The sequence below is a fragment of the Botryllus schlosseri genome, chromosome 16 (assembly GCF_051294905.1).
Source record: "Botryllus schlosseri isolate E-star chromosome 16, Bs_hap1, whole genome shotgun sequence".
NCBI lineage: Eukaryota > Metazoa > Chordata > Ascidiacea > Stolidobranchia > Styelidae > Botryllus > Botryllus schlosseri.
The window spans coordinates 20,649,662-20,667,138 of record NC_137251.1 but is presented as its reverse complement, the minus strand read 5'-3'; the positions used below and the strand labels follow the sequence as shown (position 1 = coordinate 20,667,138).

The 17,477-nt window shown below is 45.5% G+C and overlaps 2 long non-coding RNA genes across 4 annotated transcripts in view; one reads left to right on the top strand and one right to left on the bottom strand.

The window, feature by feature from the left end:
• The window catches only part of LOC145459390 (uncharacterized), a 117,628-nt gene extending 102,626 nt beyond the window's left edge, over nucleotides 1-15,002 (bottom strand). For 2 of the 3 annotated variants that reach the window (XR_013921368.1, XR_013921363.1), the window contains exon 1: nucleotides 14,987-14,997. This is a non-coding gene — a long non-coding RNA (uncharacterized LOC145459390). Of the gene's footprint in view, nucleotides 1-14,986 lie in introns of all 3 variants that reach the window. The other variant, XR_013921365.1, reaches the window with a different exon arrangement.
• A 664-nt stretch (nucleotides 15,003-15,666) lies between these two features.
• Nucleotides 15,667-17,477, top strand: part of LOC145459406 (uncharacterized) — a 261,295-nt gene continuing 259,484 nt past the window's right edge. Inside the window, exon 1 of the long non-coding RNA XR_013921396.1 lies at nucleotides 15,667-16,023. This is a non-coding gene — a long non-coding RNA (uncharacterized LOC145459406). The remainder of the gene's footprint in view (nucleotides 16,024-17,477) is intronic.

Here is a 17,477-nt window from a genome sequence, read left to right as displayed (position 1 = left end):
TAATATTGTTAAAGCATGCGAAATGTGCAAAGCGTTGTATTGCGAGTCTTCGCGAACTGTTCATGCGGCCTGGTCTCCGACGGAAGACGAATTTATGAAGCAGGCCAAGAAGGAAATAGAATTTTTGCCGTCGTCGAACGAACCGTTGGTGCACTTATGCAAAGTTCTCACCAACCAATTTCATCCCAGAGTGATGTGCGTCCTTGGAGACTTATGGGAGATCTGTTTCGACGATTATGAAGATTTTTCATTGGAATACGTCCCTGAATATTATTGTTTCCATGGGGTGAAGAACGAAATCGGCAAATTCCTTGCACAAGTGGTGGATTAGATGTGTGTAATCGATCCAGAAATCCCGCAATTGTGGCATCATGATGAACAATTAAAAATCAAAATGATTTATGATCTACTATTGCCAGAAGCTATAATATTTTGCCATTCAAAATGCATGGGAATATCATTGGCTGATGCGGAAAACCATTATCTGAGAGATGGAAAGAACCAGCTGATTGCGGATGGATGGAAAAGTGCGAAGGGAAAACTGAATGATCCAGCCAGGTGAGCTGCGGTTTGATCGATGAAAGACAAAAAAAGAGACTGAATTATTGTATCGTGTTCGGCATCAGGCGTTGTCTCAACCCGAAATGATTGGACAATATTATTGATGAGTGTGTGCTCGCATAAGCATATGGCGTGCTTTAACATTTTATGTAATGGGTCATGTAATTGATTTTATTAGATTTCCCGATGTAGAGTGCTGATAGAGAGTTTGAATTACTGGTGTGGTATAGTGAGATTTTATGTAAATCAAGAAATTTGTTAGAGAGCGCTTATGGACGGAAATTTTCAATATTGCTTTGGAAATATGTATTAATATTATGTTATTGGAGATGTTCCGTATGTATATATATTTAATTGCTGATCGCTGTACCTTTTCCGGAAGTACAAAGTGAAAATAGGGATGTGTACATTCATCTTCCTTGGCTTGGCCCGGTTTCTTATCGATTTGAGAAACAGATAACTTCAGCAGTCTACCGCTGTTATCCAGCGGTGAAAACCAATGTTGTTTTTACCACGATACCAATGTTTCCTGCAACCCGAAAGGACGTTCTCCCCGCTATAAAACAAAGCAACGTAATTTATGAATTCAAGTGCCACTGTGATTGTCGGTACGTAGGGAGAACTTCCAAACGGTTGCAGGACCATATCAAAGAACACATTCCACCGTCTGTCAAATCTTATATCTCAAATTCGCAGCTTAACAATCCGCTTGTTCTTGAACATAACCAGGCCATGGGTCAAAAATCTTCTATAGGCAAACATTTACTAGAAAATCATACGTGTGCTGCTAACTATCACGAGGACATGTTCTCTATATTGGCTAAGGGTCGCAATTTATTTCATTTGTCTGTTCTTGAGTCCACGATCATCACTATGAGCAAACCTAGTCTATGCCAACAGAAAGAATTTGTGTATCATTTGAAAATCGCGCATTAAATTGTTTTGCTTCGCTATCTCCATGCCAACGCTGCAGTTCTCTCGTTTTCCCAACTTTGTATATTGTCTGTGTGACGTCATAATTAGCGATATATTTTGTTGCTGAACATAGTTATTCGAATTCTCGCATTATTGCTGGCGATATTCCCCTGACGATCGTCAGCCGAAAAGCTTCGGGAATAAAATGAATATTTTATTCAAATGTGTCATGAAGTTCTGTACTCCTAAGCGTCTCTTTGTGTACTTCCGGAAAAGGTACAGCGATCAGCAATTAAACATCATTAATACGCTGAAAAAGACTCGCGGGCGTTTGAGAACTACGTTATCAACAATAGCCTTTTTAAAGGCTTGTATCGCTAAGAAGACGTTGCCTGCATTCTTGAGAGCAAGGATAGAAAAGTCTCGTGCCCGCTTCAATCCCAACATGGAGCGCGCGTTTTTATTTGATGAAATCGGGAAGAAAGAATCTATGGTATTGAAACTTCGTCGTGACTTCCGCACTCAGCAAAGACAGGTAGTGCGATTCTTATCATTCTTTGACCTAGTTCGATTTTGCCGATACCTCGCATCAATTGACGCGATCAAGGAGGATATTAATTCATCTAAAAACGAACGAAATTTGAACCGGCTAGTCATTGACCGCTTCGGAAGTGTCGCTTGTCCCGATGAGAAGAATATCATCAACTTATCGGACTACGCACTGTCCTCGACCGAAAAGTTTGCTCTATCGCATGGATTAAATTTCTGCATTCCACCAATTAATGTCAAGAGTGAGGAGGTTTTCGCCGAATTTGAGATTCTATTAGCTCAATTGAAGCACCGTGAAGCAAAATCAATCGATGAAGTGCCAGCTCTCAAAGCAAGACTTACGGACTTGGCACATTCGTATTGTGGATGTCCAGTTGACAAAGCGGATTTCTTGATGACAAAGGAATGCTTCCGTGTCATAAAATCTCTGCGAAGCAACCCCGATATTCACATAACGAAACCAGATAAAGGTACTGGCGTGGTAATTTTAAACAAGAAAGATTACGTTTCAAAGATGATGAGTATTCTCGAGGATAAATCCAAATTCGTTGTACTTGGCCCGGTCTCGGAATACGACAATACTGCCAAGTCTGAAAGACGACTACAACGACGCCTTCGAATCTTGAAAAACGATGACGTAATATCCACTGAAGAATATGACTCCATCAGGCCTGTTGGCTCCCAAAGACCGCGTATGTATGGATTACCGAAGACGCATAAAGACGATGTGCCACTCAGACCGATACTCAGCATGACTGGGTCAATGCAACAGAAGTTGGCGAAGTGCTTGATCAACATACTGGAACCTGTTCGCGAACTTTACGGGTCGCATTGCGTACGCGATTCTTTTACCTTCGCTGATGAGATGCGTCGCTCACAGCTATCCGCGCGCGATAATTTGCTAGGCTCATTCGACATAAAGAGTCTTTTCACCAACGTACCACTAAATGAGACGTTGAATATTTGCGCTGATGCTCTATATAACGGTAAGCTAATACCCCCTCCTTTCTCGAGAGCTACCTTCATTGAATTGATGAGAAACGCTGTGTGTTCTGTTGAATTTAGCTTCAACAATATCATGTTCCGGCAATCTGATGGTGTAGCAATGGGATCACCATTGGGTCCTATTCTAGCCAATATATTTGTAGGATTCCATGAAGATAAGCTCTTCTCTTCTTGTATTAAACCGCCCTTATCATACCATCGCTATGTCGATGACACGTTCGTGATATTCGATAATGAATCTGACTGTGATAGTTTCCTGGAAAATTTAAACAAACTACATCCAGCATTGCAATTCACGTCGGAAAAAGAAATTAACAATCGCCTGGCATTCCTTGACGTTCTTGTGGAGAAACGGGATGGCAAATTCCTTACCTCCGTTTATAGGAAGCCCACATTTTCGGGTCATTACCTTCGATGGAGCTCTTTCAGCCCAAAAAGTCGTAAAATCAATTTAATCGGCACCTTGGTTCACCGGGCGTTGATGATTTGTTCCGAGGTCAAATTGAATAATGAACTTACTACTAATGACTACATCCGTAAAATTTTCATTGACAACGGATACCCAGAGTATGTTATTAAGCGGACAATAAGTAAAAAGTTAAGTCATTGGAATGATACCAAACCAGAAGAAACCCCCGAAGTAATTTCTCGTGAAAATAGGGATGTGTACATTCATCTTCCTTGGCTTGGCCCGGTTTCTTATCGATTTGAGAAACAGATAACTTCAGCAATCTACCGCTGTTATCCAGCGGTGAAAACCAATGTTGTTTTTACCACGATACCAATGTTTCCTGCAACCCGAAAGGACGTTCTCCACGCTATAAAACAAAGCAACGTAATTTATGAATTCAAGTGCCACTGTGATTGTCGGTACGTAGGGAGAACTTCCAAACGGTTGCAGGACCGTATCAAAGAACACATTCCACCGTCTGTCAAATCTTATATCTCAAATTCGCAGCTTAACAATCCGCTTGTTCTTGAACATAACCAGGCCATGGGTCAAAAATCTTCTATAGGCAAACATTTACTAGAAAATCATACGTGTGCTGCTAACTATCACGAGGACATGTTCTCTATATTGGCTAAGGGTCGCAATTTATTTCATTTGTCTGTTCTTGAGTCCACGATCATCACTATGAGCAAACCTAGTCTATGCCAACAGAAAGAATTTGTGTATCATTTGAAAATCGCGCATTAATCTGTTTTGCTTCGCTATCTCCATGCCAACGCAGCAGTTCTCTCGTTTTCCCAACTTTGTATATTGTCTGTGTGACGTCATAATTAGCGATATATTTTGTTGCTGAACATAGTTATTCGAATTCTCGCATTATTGCTGGCGATATTCCCCTGACGAGCGTCAGCCGAAAAGCTTCGGGAATAAAATGAATATTTTATTCAAATGTGTCATGAAGTATATATATTTGCGTATCGATTTAAATGAGAGTCGCGGATTGTTTATAAATAATGATATAGGGCGTAATGATAGCATAATTCATATATATCCTTACCTTATCAGGTTGAAACAGAGGTTATAATTAACGATAAAAGGTTATAACGTTTTGTGTAGTGGGTAGAATGACCCTAGAAGTTTGAATCATTTAGATATTTTGTTTACGGGATGCTAAATAGAGATGTTTCGATCTCTAGTCCCAGAAGAATGGTGAATAAATTCACGCCCAACCCTATAGAAGTTACATGATTGTGTATATATGTGAAGTAATTATTGCATTTTTTTTGGATCAATGTATATTGAAAATTGTGTGATTTTGTGTGAATTATTTAGTATGCGTTGTAACTAGTTCACGCAACAGCAACTAGGACCCCTACACTTGAGTGAGGTTAGACGGTTATAAAACCAAGACAAGTTGCTTGTGAGAACCGTCATAAAACTAGATAAGTACCCTAGATTATACAAATACACAATAATCTTGATCAGCCTTAAACGATAATGTGAAGATGTAACAAGCCCTTCACCAGAATGCTTTTGCCCTGCGTCAATTATGAATACATGAAATAGACTATAGGATAGGTCGAATTGCTGTTGAAATATGGTCTTGATCGCATATGTGTTGAATTGCATGGTTTTAGAAGGCTGTAGTAGCAGTTGGATGCATTTTACGAATGTTTGTTGCTATAGTAACATTGCTACTTGAATGTAAAGTCTAATATTGGAGTGTTTGGTTGTATTAAGGTACGATATCAGGCTAAATATGATACATATACTGTCTTAAACTGGACCTTGAGGTCGCTGGAAGCTCAAGACACTTCGAAGGCTGCACCACCTGCAACAGTGATTTGCCAAATTGAATTACAAGCAAAAGAACCAGGAAAAACACAATATCTTCCTACTAACAAGATTGGAGGCAAGATCTTACTACTAACACATATGGAGGCACCCACTTCGGACTTGTAATTCAAGGCGCCTGGTGATCATTGTTCTTGTTGGATGATTTCGTCTTCAGAAGCTACAGGACTTGCGCTCACACGGCCACGATCAAGCAGCCGGATCGCAATTTTTATTAGCGTTTGCAGCATAATAGTGTTCTCGGTCGCTTGCTACGTCATAAAGTCATTGGACCATGCGCAATTCATAATGACGGCGAATGTGTCAAATATTCAGTAAATAGGGGGTGATTCTAAAGCAATTATGAAGTTTTTTTGGCAGAAAAAGAGAAAAAATGACGCTTCTGCACTACAAAAAAATATTGAATTCATGAAAACACTCAACAGCGACATCTCGCGACTCAAACTAGAAAAGATCATTTAGTATCGGAGGTTCAGGACCAAGCAAAACTCTTGAAGGAGTAAAAATCTATGCTACCCAAAACCGTTAAAGATTTGAAACAGGCTAGGAAAGATGTCAAACAAGCGGAAATTGATTTGAATGCGGTACAAAAAGCCACCGAAAATGTCAGCACCAAGATATCCGCTGAAACACTGGACCAGGTTTTGAGGAGACAATTTCAAGCGGGTGTGGATTTTGAAAAAACGTAGGGAGTGTCAAAAATACTTTCTATGCCTACATTGACGAACCCGAAACCGTCCGCTCCACCGCCAGATTATCGTTCAACTCAAGCCATTCCGGTATTTACGAAGGCTTTGCTTCCAAGTTCTAGTAATTCCACGCTACCGAAAAAAATTCTGAAACAACCCGGTGCAGCACCGACTATGACAAATCCTGGCGTTATGCAAATGTCATCATTTCCCGTGGGAGTGGCTGGATTAGATGTGATTCCAGATCACCATGTCATCAGAGGATCAATTCTTGGGCCACCGGATTCGGAAGGAGTGCCACGATTGTTAGCATCGCAACGTTCACGTTTAATTGCGAAGCCGTTATTCACCCCACAAAACACACAGCGCCAAGGGCGGATTGTGGTGCCTCGGCCAGGGAAAAGAACCAAAGTCACCTGGTACGATGATGATAAGGGGAACGAGGATGATAAGGAGGACGATGATGCAGAGTCCGACCTCATTGACTTGGATGATCAAAGTAGTGATTCAGGTCAGAGTCATGTTGATGTACCAAATACGAAGCCTATGACGATGCAAGAAATATTAGCCATCATGAAATCGCCAGGAATTATGCCGTTGTTGCGATTTATCGAGGATATACTCAAGTGTGTGCCACATGGCGATGGCGATACGATAGCGGACCGAATCTTGGCCAACGCTATACAGTATAAATTAATCATGGCAAAGAGATTGGATGAAGCGGAGCAATTGGCAGATATACTTAGCGTTGACAATCCAAAGTGGCAAGACGCTTTGGAAATATTGTCATTGGCCAACCCAATTGAGACGTGTAATAAGGATGCGTTGATTCGTGAATTTGCCGAGTCATTCAATTGGACAAAGACACCCATATTGGAAATTCATCGAGTTATCAGGAAGATGGACCTGCCCCTCGATCAGATAGTAATGGGCGACCCAGATGGTATCAGACTCTTTCGAAATCTGAGGTCACTATTGCCCCCCACCCTGAGAACCCTGCTACAGGGCTACGAATTTTTGTCATGGCAAAAAATCGCCAAATTGTTGCAGGAATTTTGGAATAGTGAGAAAATGGATGGCCAAGCCGCGATAAAACCGTATGCAACTCCGGCGTCGTATCCAGTGCATAGGCAAATACCGACAGCCGTTAATACACTGAATCCCGCGTCTTATCCGGTAGCCATGCCCACGCCAGTGACGATATATAATTGTCAAACTCCAAGAGACATGCCGTGCTGCCCTACTAGGAGCTCGGAAGACATGAGAAGTCAAACGCTGTATCAAGGAGCTGGGGTCACTTACACGGTGGAACCCACACGGCGGAATCCTGAACGACAAGCAAAGAAGAATCGTTTTCAGCTAAATCGGAATCAGCCGACCTTGAAAGGTAGAACCGATGTGCTTATCGATAATAGAGACTACACTCCAGCGAACAGTTATGAAGCAAGAAGAATAGCTCAAGAACAAGGTACACCTTATAATTTTCTTGAGAACCCAAACATCGGAACTTGTGAACTACACGCCGGTATTTCCCGGTCATGGTGAACACGTCTACTTTAATGTTTCCCCATGAGCACTCATTGTTTTCATGGAGCGCACTTTCTCTTTTTGCCTTTTTCCCTTTGCATTCTCTCGAATCTATCCCGAAAAAGTGCTGACTCAGCATAAAAGTAGTTACGAGGTTTGAGTTTGTTCCGTCTGCGTTCATTTTATAGGATTTTCACATGTCGCCGTACGTCTTTAATCCCGCTGTAAGATTTCGGCGGGGATCGGTCCTTTACACAGCACGACGTCTGGATTATGTGATTGTAACAATTTGAGCCCTTTGCTTCTCAATTCTTCAGCGTTCATGCGCAGAGCCGTATTGCGCATTCTTGACTTTTCCGTTTTTGTCTTGCTTAGATGAATAAACCTCCTGTTTATTCGTTCAATGCCCAAAAGCTTAATGTGCTTTGCATTTTCCTTGGTGGTCATATGGTACAATACCTCGCTCCCTTTGTACTCCTTATACGGAGGAGGTATTCCCTTTGTATGCCCATGTGCGGCGGCGAGTCCTGATTCTGAGACTACGGCCCTGTCGCATTTCCCCATGATGGATTTTATTTCTTCGATATCCATTGGTACGCCAAGTTTCTCCCGGATTACACGGCAGGTATCTTCCCAAGGATGGTGCCCGTCCATTGCGTTATCGCAACTTTCGTGCCGGCAGTGAAACATCAATACCCGTTGTATTTTCTCTCCGCGGGGCATTTTCAGCGTGTACCAAGGTTCTTCTCGCTTCGGGATTGTCGCCCAAACATGTGGGTCGTCGTCCCCAGCGGCCATCTCCATCCAATAGGATCGAGACAATCCATCCGACGTGAATACTTGTAGTGTGCTTAAATGGATTACCTCCTTTATTTGGAATCCCGAGAGATGATTGAGCCATCTTTGAATCAGGGGCTTTGGACTCGGATTCTTTGCCTTGTCCGTCATCCTTTTAAGGAGTCCGAACACCCCTGTGTTATCCGTGATTATCGTAAAGGGTAGGGCACGCAGCATCGACTGCCATTTTTCCACCGAATCTTTTAGGGCTTTTAGTTCCTTCGTACATGGGTCGTAGGCTTTTGCCGCTGAAGTTACCCATTTTTGGCTGTAATAGGCTATCGGGTACACGTCAGTAAACGGTGGTTTACTTCCCTCCTCCGTCTGGAAGATCACAGACCCGAATCCTACATCTGACGCATCCGTTTCTACAAAAAGGGGGAGCTCCGGATCCAGGTGGTACAAAACCCTGGCATCGTCGAGCGAAGCTTGTGCCCTTTTGTAGTCTTGTACCAGTTCATCGTTCCAAAGTACTGGCGTCACTCTGCCTTGAGTTGCTGGGACGTTGCCTGTTAGTGCGTCGAACTTAGCTAGCTTCAAGCTCAATTCCGGGATGTGTTCAGAGATGTAGCGGAGAGCGCCAATCCATCCCCGTAACTCATATATGTTATGGGGCGGTGAAAGTTCCCGCAGAGCCCTTATCCTCTCGGGCTGAACTTCGATTTCTTTTCCCGTCAGGGTTGCACCCAATAGGTTTACCCTCCGCTTTCCAATAAAGCATTTATTGACGCTGACCGTCAATTTCATCTTAGCGAGTTGTTCAAATACCAGACGTAGTAGTACCAAATGGTCGTCTACCGTTTTTGTGCTAAGGAAAATGTCGTCTATGTAGGCCTCCATAGGCGTCGCATTTTCCTCATCCGTCCGGCCATTTTGTCTCATATGTTGTTGGTATTTTTCCGTGATGGGTTTCACCACGCATTCCTGCATGTTTGCGCTCCAAAGAGCAACCGCAGTCTTCAAGCCCATCGGCATCTTGCGCCATCGTACGTGCATTCCTTTGATGGCTATGCCCACGTACTGTTTAGACCTTTCCGTGACATCCATGTGGAAATAGGCCTTCTTCAAATCTAGGAGTGAAAGTACTTCTCTGCCTTGGGCGAGCTGCTTTACATCCGGTACTAGAGGCGGAGGTACTTCTATCGACTTTATGGCTGCATTTAGAGGTTGGAGATTCTGAACAACCCTCCATGATTGCTTCCATCCGTCCTCCTGTTTCTGTCTTTCATTCATTTTTTGTGGAACGACAAAAATAGCCAACTTCCATTCGGCGAATCCTTGTTCGATGACGCCCAAGTCCAGGAAGTTATCCACTGCTTCTTTAAGTGCCTTCGCCTGGCCCTCCCCCTTCAGATTATAAGGCCCGGATACAAACGGTTTCGTCGAAGGATCCTTAAGTTCGATGTCGCATCTGTATTTCATGGCCTGTGGGGCGCCGAGGTGGCCCCGCAGGTCCTCGAGTTCGGACGCAAACGGTGCGTAGACGGCTTTCCAGACTCCATCAGGTATGATGGTATTTTCTGGGGTCGTCAGGTCAGGAGGTTTGTACGGGAGTTTGGCCAGTGCTACTGATTGAGCACAGATATTCTCAAGTTCCGTCTTGACGCTTGGGTGAGTGTTTTTCTGTAAAATATACGTAGTAACAGGTCCAGCCATAGGCTGGTGTGGGTTTCGTGATGATCGAGGTTTCGGTGTTGGTGGAGAGAGGGTGAGGTCCTTTGCCATAGGCCTCTGATCTCGGCGCGTGCCCGCGCCTACCGTCACGCCGACGGAATCGATTTCTCCCGTCGGGGACCCTGTTTCTGGGGAGACGTGCATCCTAAAATCCCAAGACTCCTTGTCGGACATAACCGGACGTATATCCGGTTGATCGACAATAGCTGCTTCGTTTGAACCTTTTGGGACAGTAGTCATTACTGTGGCTGTCGTCATGCATCTATGGGCCGAATCATCACATGTATTCGGACAAGTGCATCCACGAGAGCATGTAGGACCAGTTTTCTCGTGCAGGTCCTCATTTACGCCAGCGGGCATTCCACGCTCGACGTCAGCTGTAGCAGTCGTCATGCATCTATGGGCCGAAGTTCTGCAGCTCTTCGGACAAGTGCATCCACGAGGGCTTTTGGGACCAGTTTTCTCGTGCAGGTCCTCGTCAGCTGTAGTGGTCGCCATGCATCTATGGGCCGGATTATTACATTCATCCGAACAAGTGCATCCGCGATAGTTTATAGGACCAGTTTTCTCGTGCAGGTCCTCAATTACGCCAGCGGGCATTCCACGCTCGACGTCTTCATTCATGGTGTCAGTAGGCATTCCTGTCTCGACACCAACGGTTTCCCATAGGTTCTGTGTGACGTTAGTTGTGATTTTCAACTCGTCATTCGTACCAGTGGCGATTCCCATCTTGGTACTCGCGCCAGCGGCAATTTTCCGCTCCACGCTATCTTGGTTTGCAGCATCCATCAACCCATCGTCGATTACAGTGTCGCGAGTACTGTTTCCGACGTTGGTTCCGTCCCGTTCATCACACGGGTTCTCGTCATGTAGCGTTACTAAAGACAATTCTTCATTTGCGTTAGACGGGGTTTTCAATTCGGTTGCTATGCTTGGTAGTTGTTGAACTTGATCAATCCATTTTAAGCCGATAATATTGAGTGGGACTCCTTTCCCGGTTGCAAATGGAACCGGTAGTCCATCAAAATCTATTATAACTAAGGAGTCTACGTGGGAGGAACCTCCTATACCACGTAACTTCATATCCAGGGGTTGGCGTTCCTCCCAACTTTTTGGGTACATCGCTTTTACAACATTTTTCATAATTAAATTGGGTATACTTCCCGTGTCGGCCAGAAATTTCGTACCAGTTGTTGAATCCACTAAGTACAAAAGCCGACCGCCGAATAACTCCGTAAAGTCAGGCCGTAGAGGGTTATCCGGTGTATCAAGAAAAGTAAATAGGGGTAAAGAAGCATTATGTAAAGTTTTTGCGTGCTGTGGAAGTAAATTGTCTGGGAGCTGATTTACCGGATCAATCAGCACCCCAAGACGTTTTTTGAGAGCTGTATTCCTTGATCGAGCTCTTCATCCGTCCAGTGTGAGGCATCGTACCGACGCGGGTTTCGAGGGTACTGTGGTTCCGTCCAGGCTACCTGGCCATTGCTCTGGGGTGGTTGAGCAGGCGGTCCTTGGGGACCCCATTGGTCCCTATTGTGCCAATGGGTCCTATCCCGATTCTTCGGTCGCGTGTCGAAGTAGTTTTCGCACAGGACCGTTCGCTGAACAAATGAAGGAGAGCGTTGGGTCGCAAGGTACCTGTCAAGGTCCCGGATCGTTCGCAGGTTATTCTGCCTCAGAAATGGTCCCCAGTTTCGTTCCGCGGCTTCCTTTAGGTAGGCCGGTACTGGCCGTGTCCGCGCTCGTATGACCCATCCTAAGGTGTCATCCCTGGCGAGTGCCTCGTCGTTGAGCCAAAGGATAAATTTGGCCACGCAATTGCGGGACTGGTGTCCGGGCGCCTTGCAGTAATAGCACACCGAGAGTGCCTGTCCCCGAGGTGGATCCAAGTACAAGCCTAGAGGGGCGAAGATGTTAGGATTACCAAGGAAATTGTACCTCTCACCTTGGGTTTCTGCTATGTTGCGAGCTTCCTGGCTGTTTGACGGGGTGATTTGCGAGCTATCTCCCCCCATTCCTGAATCCTGTGTGTTCATCATTCGTGGACTCATCATTCGCGGGCCATGATTCGAAGCACTTGGTCCAGGTTGAAACCTCGGCTGTCCCGCAGGTCCTGACGGTGCGTTGTAGGCGTTTCTAGGTCGCGTTTGTCCAGGCCTCGGGGCCTGTACCCGTCTTCCAGGTCCATAACCGTTCCCGCTGTTGACAGGCGGACGGCCGGTCCGAGCCATACGATGTGGGTTGCGACGTCGGCCGTCATCGGCCAATTGTCGCGGCGGCATCTGTCCTACCGGTCTAGGGGGTGTACTCGCACCACCAAACATGTCCGTCTGCGGCAGTGGTGAAGGTGGCTGCACCACCGGAGGTGGCGTCGTTCCTGGGCCAGGAGGAGTGTTTAACTGTCCCTCTCTACTCCCGTGAGTGGGATAACTGTGCATCATGGGCCCCGCAGGCTGAACATTATAGATGTGTACCGGCGGTAGTGACATCGACTTCTCGCGTGTTTTATCGGGCACCCGAGTGGGTAGACTCATTTCCTGCTCGTCCAAGAACTCGGAGTTCCAGTATAACTGCAGTTCCTCCGCCACATCCTGCCATGACTTGTCGTCCCAACCCCGCATGAGCAGTCTAAGGGATTCTGGTAACTTTTGTCGCAAATTGCGGAAAAGTCGCAGTCCATCCTGATTCGCTTTGATCTCGTCATACATGTTTATCTCCAGCTGTTTCAGAGCGCTGTTCAATAGCGGCAATGGCTCTTTTTCCCAACAATAGTTTCTTCGGAAATCGTTGATTACCCTCTCATTGTTTACCAATCCTTGAGGATTGGATAGCGATAGCGCTTTCATCACTGAGGTCCACTTCGCATTTCCTGAATTTGTGTTAAAGAAGTTTCCCAGCTGGTTGGCTTGCTTGGTACGCCCCGCACTTCGCAACTTCTTCTGCATGGCGTTGGCCAGGATGATGTCTGCATCGGTGTCACCTTCACCGTGTCGTACGCGTTTCATTGTATTCGCCATCCATTTCAGAAGGGGCATATCCCCTGGATCCATCATCAGCTGTAGCATTTCTTTCTCCGATTGGAACCTCACAGGCGTGGTGAGCAACGGGTGTTGCGGGAGTGGGTGCGGACGTGGGGCTGGACTTCGTGGTCTCTCCCCGCCTTCCCTTGGAGTGGACGCGTATTGCGGCAGGCTGAGGTACTCTGGGCTACCCGATCTTTCGTCCCCATGGTATCCCGTAGCAAAGTGCTCAGGGCTGAGAAGGTTCGTCGTGGCGTTCCTGCAGGCTGCCAAAGATTCCCTCGCCTTGTCCATCCTCTGAGTCAGTCGGCTCAGCTGGGCGTTGACCTTGTCTTCTATGCGACCAGGGCTCTCGTCACCGTTTCGCGGTCGTTGGTCCTCCCGGAAGGTAACGTGTCTTGTCTGATCGCTGTCTGTACTGCTTGTCCGACCTTTGGATCCCTGAGTCGCCTGTCGGTCCTCGAGCCACTTATTGAGCTGTTCGTGGCTTAGCGGATAGCCACCGTCGGATTCCGATCCAGTATCGGTTTCTGTTCCCTCCGATTGGAGCGGACCGGGCGTGTCCACGAGGTATCTTGTTAGACGAGGGCTATTTATGCTGGCAAGCGTTCGCAGATGATCGCAGGACCTTGCGGTCGGACCTCCCTCCGCGCCTATTTGTTTAGGGCGTGTCCCGCTTCCTGTGCGGAAGCTCGGAGCAAGTCCAGGCTTGGAGCCTGACGGAGGGGCTGTTTCCGAGCCCGGCAACGTAGGGTACACCGCCGTTACCGTATGGCAATCCAGACCCTTTTGAACTGTGAATGTGGGCATAGGTGCTATGTCCATGCTCGTTCGTACCGCAGCCGGGTTGTATGCCGGTGGAGGTGCTGTAGCCATTACAGACAAAGAAGGAGGTGGTGGAGGTTTATCTCCAGTCACTTGCGCGTGTGCCACGCCCAGTTCGAATTCTGACTTTAGAATTTCATTCAGCACTGCGGTGGAAACTTTCCCGCTTGCTTTAGAAGTTGCGCTGCACACTGCTTTGAGGTCGGCCTGAGCCTGCCTGACTTCCTTCTTGGCTTTTTCCAGCCCTTTCATCGTCTCGGGCAGAGTCGACTTGATTTCTTTTAGCGCTTTTGTTTGTTCTGCTACGTTTCTGGCAAGCTGTTCTTCTTGTTGCCGTACGTCTTCGTGGCGTTTCTGTGTTGCTTTTAGCAGCTTGATTCCCTGCTCGAGTTCGCCAGCCGCCTTTGACGGCTTCTTTTTCTTTTTAAATAATTTTAACATTCTTTGCATAATTTGCTGAAAACTTAGATTGTCTGTTTGCTGATGCTGAACCTCTTATTGGCTGGAAGAGGTGACGTTAGTAACGTTGGTGACGATCTGAGAGAGAACGCCTTCGGGCGAGGTTCGGTTCCTCAGGACCACTGGTCCCGGAGTCGTGAATTCGATTACTCGTCCAACAACCGCCTCGGCTGTTGTGGTGATGTCACGGGAGGGTTCTCCTGTGGTGGATGAGGGTAGAAAGAGGGATGTAAGGAATGTCGGTGCTAGATGTATGTAGGCCGACGCTAATGTCACCAATAGTGAGATGACGGATGTGATGACGGTTGCGACGAGTACGGCTTTCACGATGGTCGTCTTTGAGTACATCGATTGGTCAACGTTATACCGGAAATTATCCCAGTGGTGCCTCCAGATATTTTAAAGTGCAGCTCCAATAACGATTGTTATGCGAGTAGCCCACACTTGGTTCGGGTTATTTCGCGGTGAGGAGTTGACTCTTCTTTTGTACTCGAGTTGTCCAGACGACGTTCTTGGATATTGATTGAAGTATCCGTAGCGGTTGCAATGTTATATCCAAGTAATCAATGACCGTCAGGTCCAGAATTCTAAACTAACCTATGCTAACGTGTAATCTAAACCTTAATACAACCAAATACTCCAATATTAATCATGCAAGCGGAAACGAGGTAACTCTATGCAAAACTCGGTTAAATTGGCATACACAACATTCATCAATCATAACACGAGGCATGGTTTAACCTACTCAACGTCATGCACGATTAAAACATTTTAAATACTCCAAGGTTTGTTTACGCATTTTCATGCGACGGCCTTTCCTGCCGAAAATGTGTGTATATCCAAGGGTTTGTTTACACATATAATGCATGTGACGGCCTTTCCTGCCGAAAAGTAGTCCACGGTTGGTTTACACATATAATGCATGTGACGGCCTTTCCTGCCGAAAAGTAGCTCCACGGTTGGTTTACACATATAATGCATGTGACGGCCTTTCCTGCCGAAAAGTACATACATGACAAATCGTTTCACATCCCTCAAACACAATTGTCATGCACGAACTAATGATGATTACAATCCGTCATCTCTCTGGGTTCCTTTAGTATTGGTGTAAGCTTTTTATTCATTCGCATGTACCGTGTCTCACAGGCAACAGACCTGATTTACCACGAATCCTAAACTCTACACATGCTCCAATAAGGTAGAGGGTCCTAGCTTAGTCTAAGGGCGCGTAGCTAGTTATAACGCGTAATTAGGGCCTAATCATTATCTGCAGGCACAGTACTTGCTATTAAATTACTGTAGTAACAACCAATCTATCACATATTAAATGTTCATTAACTCATACACGCATCTAAGACATAAAATGTTAGCGCCATTTTAAAGCAACCTGATTGTATCGGTCAAAGATACATTAAATGCAGTGTTTGAACACAATAAGGAAAATTGGCGTCACTATACAATAACACATCATAGTCACCCTCGCATGAAAGTACCCATCAGTTCGTTATGACACGTAACGCCGGAAGGTTCTGACATTAAGGACGTCGCCTCGTTGATCCAATTGACAAGATCATGCGCCCGGTTAAGTGCACGTTGATCCCATCAACATGATCAATATGCCTCGTTAAAGTACATGTGCGTTACTACCCTTAACAAGGTGTCGCTTAGTAGAACACTGCCAGATATCCCCGGTCCCTTTCGGGTTTCGTTACGCTACAGTTCGTAATGATGCTCGTGTCCCGTCACCGTGCCGCAGATTGAATTATGCCATTGCTCGTCCAACGCTCCTTTTCCGATCTCCATCATCGTATTTTCAGAACACCTTTGGCAATTGTACGTTTGAGCACCCAGTCTCGTGCATCTCTTTTCAAACCCGATTTCTTTGACTCCTTTGATCATGAAACAGTTTTTCTGCCGCAGCTTGTCATGATCGCCTCTTCCTCCGTTACCGTTAACGTGATTTGCGGGCTTGGTTTGGCACGTTCCAACCTTTGGTTCACTGTCCCTTTGTTAGCAGTGATTGATGGTTGTGCCGGATTTCCTTTTATTTCTTCTATTACACTTCGTTAAGCCCTCGAGAGGAGTAATATTTTCGGGATCTCGTTTGCACTCTTAGAGTTGGCACTCTCAAGTCGCTCAAAATTGCCAAAAAATTGTCTTGTTATGGTTTTGGTACGAGCATGGCATTTCCTTCTTGGCGTTTTCAGACGTTATCACTTGGTATTGTCATACGCGTTTTCGGGCACATTCGATGTTCACATAGAGGACATTTAAATAGACACATATCAGATTATTGCGAGATTTGTTATCGTAACGTCACTATAACACAGTAATTTGCGTACATATACAGATCACGATGCGACAACTATACTTGCCAGGCAGATCCATTTCGCAAAACGAATGTGCAGGCAAGACGGGTCCATTTCTAATGTCCTACTCAACCATTGACACATTCATTTCGAAAAACGCATGTGTGGACAGGTTCGGGGTTCTTTTTCCTAAGGTCTTTATGATAGCAGTACTGGCCCGAGGTATTCCTACTTAATTCTAGTCCTAATTCTAGTCCTAATTCTAGTCCTAATCATCCTCGGTTATAGCCCTAAACATTTTGGAAAGTCTGTCCGTCTTATCCAGGATCTAACATCAAGGTACGGATCTATATCCATTGTGGATATTGCCCTTAACATTTTGGAAAATATGTCCGTCTTATCCAGTATCTAAAATCAAGGTACGGATATATATAGTAGTGGCCCTAGTCGTTTTCGAAATCTGTCGGTCTTATCCAGGGCATAAGGCCAGGGTACCGATCACTATTAATTATAATAGTAGCCCTAAACATTTTGGAAAGTTTGTCGGTCTTATCCAAAGCATAAGGTAGAGGTACCGACTCATATTCATGGTGAATATTGCCCTTAACATTTTGGAAAACAGGTCGGTCTTATCCAAGGCATAAGGCCAGGGTACCGATAGATGAATAATTCCACGAGGGTATAGATACTGACACGTATGTTGCGTCATTTTTCTCCCCCCTCTCAAATTCGCATAGTTTGAATGCTTGGCACCTGTCGGTTTTACAAGCATTCACATGAGGGTCATTTACATAAGGGTCCG